This window comes from Asparagus officinalis, chromosome 2 (assembly GCF_001876935.1).
Source record: "Asparagus officinalis chromosome 2, Aspof.V1, whole genome shotgun sequence".
Lineage (NCBI taxonomy): Eukaryota > Viridiplantae > Streptophyta > Magnoliopsida > Asparagales > Asparagaceae > Asparagus > Asparagus officinalis.
This window is the reverse complement of record NC_033795.1, coordinates 78,054,027-78,060,759: the sequence shown is the minus strand read 5'-3', so window position 1 is coordinate 78,060,759 and position 6,733 is coordinate 78,054,027. Positions and strand designations below refer to the sequence as shown.

At 43.3% G+C, this 6,733-nt stretch overlaps 1 non-coding gene across 1 annotated transcript; it reads right to left on the bottom strand.

Annotated features, from left to right (window-relative positions):
* On the bottom strand, positions 50-121 carry TRNAN-GUU. Its single transcript has one exon. It is a non-coding gene; the product is annotated as a tRNA-Asn (tRNA).

Genomic DNA, 6,733 nt, shown 5'->3' with positions numbered 1-6,733 from the left:
ATTTAATTCTTCATTCTTTAATGAAAATAAAATTAATAATCAATCAAATCTCCCCAAGTAGGATTCAAACCTACGACCAGTCAATTAACGGCCGATCGCTCTACCACTGAGCTACTGAGGAACAACGGGAGATTCGACCTCATATATAGAGTTCAACTCCCGTACGTTCTCAACCCATGAGTCCGAAGCTTCCTTCGTAACTCCCGAAACTTCAATCGTTCATATTATCTTTCCATAGTATAGAAAGAAATAACAAAAAAACAAAAGGTATGTTGCTGCCGTTTTGAAAAGGAGTAAGGATCACCGAAGTAATGTCTAAACTCAATGATTTTACAAAGTAAAGAGAAAGGATTCCGGAAGGAGTAAGGATCACCGAAGTAATGTCTAAACTCAATGATTTTACAAAGTAAAGAGAAAGGATTCCGGAATAAGAAAACACTATTTTTAATTGTCTCAATCATTTTATTATAATGAAGAGGAAAAACAGATTCGAGGCGAGACAAATAAAATAGGTTAGAGACGACTCAAGAAATGTCTAAGGATTTATCTTCGAACTTTTTCAGAATTACCCAACTTGAGTTATGAATACGAATGATATTTCTTTTATTCTGTAAATAAGAACAAAAAACGACTCAAATCATAAATTCATGATTTTATGGATCCATTTGTTATTATATACAGAAATATTAGAATCATTTTTTCTCGAGCCGTATGAGGAGAAAACCTCCTATACGTTTCTAGGGGGGGGGGGGGGGGGGGGTATTGTTTATCTACATCTATCCCAATGAGCGATCTATCGAATCGTTGCAATTGATGTTCGATCTCGAAGAGAAGGAAAAGATCTTCGAAAAGTGGGTTTTTACGATCCGATACAGAATCAAACTTATTTAAACGTTCCCGCTATTCGTTATTTCCTTGAAAAAGGTGCTCAACCTACAGGAACTGTTCATGATATTTTAAGGAATGGCAGAGCTTCGTCTTCACCGAGGAAGAATTTGATTTGAAGCGCTGAGATCGACCAAGCGAAATCAGAGCTCTTCTCGAGATTAAGTCCAAGCCTAATCTCAAGGGACGGACGGGAACGGGTGTCGGATCTCTCGAACTCTCCTTCTTTATGCCGAAGAACTCGCCAAGATCTGTCAACACTCGCTGAAATTCGTGCTCCTTTGACTCCACAATCCGGCAGCACCTCCTCGTCTTGATAATCAATCGCCCCCGCTGAAAGGAGGCCCTATGCTTGTATTTATAGGGCTTCGGAAGCGGTTATTTGGATGAGAACAAGTAATTTGGCTCTATCTTCAGTTAACAACAGCCTAACCACGTTTGGGGATGATATCAGGTCAGTTAGAAACCCCTGGAACTGAAAAGATCTCGAGAAAACCGTTAAAACCGTCGAAATACACATCAGGGGGTCAAAACAGCGCGGCAGACTGGTCTGACCCGCGCTTGCGCGGGTCGGACCAATCCGACCCGCCAATCGGTGAAAGACTAAACCGGCAACGCATGTTAGGCGTAGGCTTATCTCTATTTAGGAGTCGAGATAAAGTTCCCCACGTGTGTATGACGTGGATTTTCGCGTTATTAATAACGGCCTGCCATAATGTCGAATATGTGGGCTTTTGTCCTTTTCACGGCAAAAGACTAACCGGCAACGCGTGTTAGGCGTTGACTTATCCCTGCTTAGGATTCGGGATAAAATTCCCCATGCATAAAAGGCATGGATTTTTGTTGCTACGATGCTGAATACGTAGACTCGGTCATTTTTACGGGAACGAACCACCCAGCAACGCGGGTTAAGCGTTGACTTATCCCTACTTAGGCTTCGGGATAAAATGCCCCAGACTGGATTCTGGTGTCTTTTTCAATCGGTGAAAGACTAAACCGGCAACGCGTGTTAGGCGTAGGCTTATCTCTATTTAGGAGTTGAGATAAAATTCCCCGTGCACAAAGTGCACGGATTGGAAGTTGGGAATTGTGTCTTTTCTCAGGGTAAAGACGGACTGGAAAATGGAAGAGGAAGAATTTTATATTCTATCTCCCGGCACTGAAGAGGAAGAATTTTATATTCTATCTCCAGTTGGAAAGGAAACTCAAGGTGGGATCTCCACCCTCAGAATCCGAAATGATGAAACTAAGAGTGGGATCTCCACTCCGAGAATCGGAAAGATTCAAACGACCCTAACTTTTATAGGATTGGTCATTCGATCCAAAAAGAGTCCCTCATTTATTGAGGAGAAAGCCCAATTTCGACCCTAACTTTTATAGGTTTGGTGGAAAAAGGAAAAGATGGAAGTCTTTCGTTTATCGAAAAGGATAACTCAATCTTAGTCCTAACTATCTGCAGGTTTGACTAAGTAAAGTTGGAGACAATCCTAACTTTTATAGGTTTGATTGCTCAATTGAAAGTGGACCTCTCGTTCATGAAAGGAATCGAGAGGAGAATCTGGTTGTGGCCCTAACTTTTATAGGTTTGACCAAGGAAGCAGTGGAAGTGGGAGGTTTGAGATGATCTTACCTTTTACAGGTTTGATCGTTTAATTTGAAAGTGGACCTCTCGTTCATGGAAGGAATCGAGAGGGGACTTTGGTTGTGGTCCTAACTATAGGAAGGTTTGACCAGGTAGACAGTGAGAGTGGGAGTACAAATCATAGTGGGGGTTTAGTGTTTATCACCTTGTTCGTAATTATCGGGTTATCCCTAAGAAAATTACATATAGCGTTCTTCTGGGAACTTCCCATTACATGAATCATCCACCCCCAGCTTCTTTCTTGGAACTGGGTCTGACTTTGTACTCCGTTACATGACCGGGTTATCCTTAAGAATATTAGCGTAACATTCTCCAGGAACTTCCCATCAACGGTAAGAAACACATGTCTGGGTTATCCTTAAGAATATTAGCGTAACATTCTCCAGGAACTTCCCATCAACGGTAAGAAACAGTTTAGACTCATATACCTATTGGAGTATCAGGGAGCAGTTTAACCTCATATACCGATTGGAGGAGTAAGAAGCAGTTTATACTCTTATACTTGTCGGAGTGTTGAGAAGCACTAATTGAGCGATATAACGCCGGCTTCAACCAAGGTTTGGATGCTATTCTTTAAAGTAAAACAAGCCTTAAGGATCCTTCTGTGGTATGCACAATACTTTGGATCCAAAATGTTATCAGCTTCCTCCTGATTTGTGATGGGTGGAAGCTTAATCTTGTTGTTTTCAAGGAGAGATTCGAAGATGGCTGGAACGTCCTCGTCCTTGAAAGAATACTCTTTTTGGAGTCTCGGGTCCGAAGTCTTTTGCTGCCTTCGGCATTGCTGTTGTGACGTTTGATTTGTACTAACAGCAGCTGCAGGTGCCTTTCCTTTACTACGGGAGGCAAAGTTCGAGTTCGGAGGATTGACCGTCGGTTGGCTCCTCTCGGCTTTCTTCCTTCGGAGGAAGCGTTCAGCTCGCTCTCCGCGCATCTTCAACTCTTTCCAAGTGTTGGATGGTGCAACTCCCATAACTTCTAATATCTCAATAGATAGGTTGTTATGACATGTCTGGAGGATGAAGTCCTCCGTGATCGGATCTCGGCAGTTCATTGCTTTATTCCGAAAGCGCTTGACGAAGTCGTCGACTGTCTCGTCATCTTCTTGTTTCTCATCGAAAAGTATCCTGATGGATACCTCGTGATCTTCCAGGACTTGTACTTTCTCCCGTTTTACTCATCCGTCGTGTTGACTTGTATGCTCTACGCGAGTTGATTAATGTACGTTGATTAACGCCATCGTGAACTGATTGACGCGCGCACTGATTGACATGCACGAGCTGAATGATGCGTGCGTGTTAACTGACTGTTGGGTGCGTTTGTACGCTTTGATTCGCCGTTTTGCTTTAGGCGCTTGTCGGCGTTAGATAATCCTCTTAGACTCGGATAACAATGTTCGTCGTCTTCTCTCTGTCTCGAGCTGTGTGTGGATACCTATAGGCATTTTTAGACGCCTACACCGTATGAGGAGAAAACATCCTATATGTTTCTATGGATTCTGGTGTCTTCTTCAATCGGTAAAAGACTAAACCGGCAACGCGTGTTAGGCGTTGACTTATCCCTACTCAGGATTCGGGATAAAATTCCCCGCGCGTGTGAGGCATGGATTTTGGTGTTATTAATAACAACCTGCCACAATGTTGAATATGTGGGCTTTTGTCCTTTTTACGGTCAAAGACTAACCGGCAATGCGTGTTAGGCGTTGACTTATCCCTGCTTAGGATTTGGGATAAAATTCCCCATGCATAAAAGGCATGGATTTTTATTGCTACGATGCTGAATACGTAGACTCGGTCATTTTTACGGGAACGAACCACCCAGCAACGCGGGTTAAGCGTTGACTTATCCCTACTTAGGCTTCGGGATAAACTGCCCCAGACCGGATTCTGGTGTCTTTTACAATCGGTAAAAGACTAAACCGACAACGCGTGTTAGGCGTAGGCTTATCTCTATTTAGGAGTTGAGATAAAATTCCCCGTGCACAAAGTGCACGGATTGGAAGTTGGGAATTGCGTCTTTTTACTCGGTCATTTTTACGGGAACGAACCACCCAGCAACGCGGGTTAAGCGTTGACTTATCCCTACTTAGGCTTCGGGATAAACTGCCCCAGACTGGATTCTGGTGTCTTTTTCAATCGGTGAAAGACTAAACCGGCAACGCGTGTTAGGCGTAGGCTTATCTCTATTTAGGAGTTGAGATAAAATTCCCCGTGCACAAAGTGCACGGATTAGAAGTTGGGATTCTGGTGTCTTTTTCAATCGGTGAAAGACTAAACCGGCAACGCGTGTTAGGCGTAGGCTTATCTCTATTTAGGAGTTGAGATAAAATTCCCCGTGCACAAAGTGCACGGATTGGAAGTTGGGAATTGTGTCTTTTCTCAGGGTAAAGACGGACTGGAAAATGGAAGAGGAAGAATTTTATATTCTATCTCCCGGCACTGAAGAGGAAGAATTTTATATTCTATCTCCAGTTGGAAAGGAAACTCAAGGTGGGATCTCCACCCTCAGAATCCGAAATGATGAAACTAAGAGTGGGATCTCCGCTCTGAGAATCGGAAAGATTCAAACGACCCTAACTTTTATAGGATTGGTCATTCGATCCAAAAAGAGTCCCTCATTTATTGAGGAGAAAGCCCAATTTCGACCCTAACTTTTATAGGTTTGGTGGAAAAAGGAAAAGATGGAAGTCTTTCGTTTATCGAAAAGGATAACTCAATCTTAGTCCTAACTATCTGCAGGTTTGACTAAGTGAAGTTGGAGACAATCCTAACTTTTATAGGTTTGATTGCTCAATTGAAAGTGGACCTCTCGTTCATGAAAGGAATCGAGAGGAGAATCTGGTTGTGGCCCTAACTTTTATAGGTTTGACCAAGGAAGCAGTGAAAATGGGAGGTTTGAAATGATCTTACCTCTTACAGGCTTGATCGTTCAATTTGAAAGTGGACCTCTCGTTCATGGAAGGAATCGAGAGGGGACTTTGGTTGTGGTCCTAACTATAGGAAGGTTTGACCAGGTAGACAGTGAGAGTGGGAGTACAAATCATAGTGGGGGTTTAGTGTTTATCACCTTGTTCGTAATTATCGGGTTATCCCTAAGAAAATTACATATAGCGTTCTTCTGGGAACTTCCCATTACATGAATCATCCACCCCCAGCTTCTTTCTTGGAACTGGGTCTGACTTTGTACTCCGTTACATGTCCGGGTTATCCTTAAGAATATTAGCGTAACATTCTCCAGGAACTTCCCATCAACGGTAGGAAACAGTTTAGACTCATATACCTATTGGAGTATCAGGGAGCAGTTTAACCTCATATACCGATTGGAGGAGTAAGAAGCAGTTTATACTCTTATACTTGTCGGAGTGTTGAGAAGCAGTTTATACTCGTATACTCTTCGGAGTATTGAGAAGCAGTTTATACTCCTATACTCTTCGGAGTATTGCCGTTCTTATTTGGCTTATCCTAGCATTATGACGCCGGCTTCAACCAAGGTTTGGATGCTATTCTTTAAAGTAAAACAAGCCTTGGTGGGATGAAGGATCCTCCTATGGTACGCGTAGTACTTCGGATCTGCAGTATTGTCAGCTTCCTCCTGATTCATGATGGGTGGCAGCTTGATCTTGTTGTTTTCAAGAAGGGTCTCGAAGATGGCTGGAACGTCTTCATCCTTGAATGAGTACTCTTTTTGGAGCCTCGGATCCGAACTATTCTGCTGTCTTCGGGACTGCTGTTGCGACGTCTGATTAACGTCAACAACTGTTGTAGGTGTCTTCCCTTCATTATGGGAAACGAGACCCGGATTCAGAGGGTTAGTCATCGGTTGGTTTCTTTCGACCTTCCTCCTTCTGAGGAAGCGTTCGGCCTGCTCTCCACGCACCTTCAACTCTTTCCAGGTATTGAGCAGCTCTACTCCCATAACGTCCAAGATGTTAATGGACAAGTTGTTATGACAAGTCTGCAAGACGAACTCCTCCGTGACGGGATCCTTACAGTTCATTACCTGATTGCGGAAGCATTTGATGAAGGTATCCACAGACTCTCCGTCTTTTTGTTTCTCATCGAAGAGTGTCCTGACCGACACTTCGGTGTCATCATCGAAGAAATGAGCGAGGAACATGCTTTCCAGGTCCTCCCAGCTGTTGATGCTTCCAAATTTAAGACGCCGATACCAATCGAAGGCAGGCCCGCGAAGGGTGCCGACGAATGA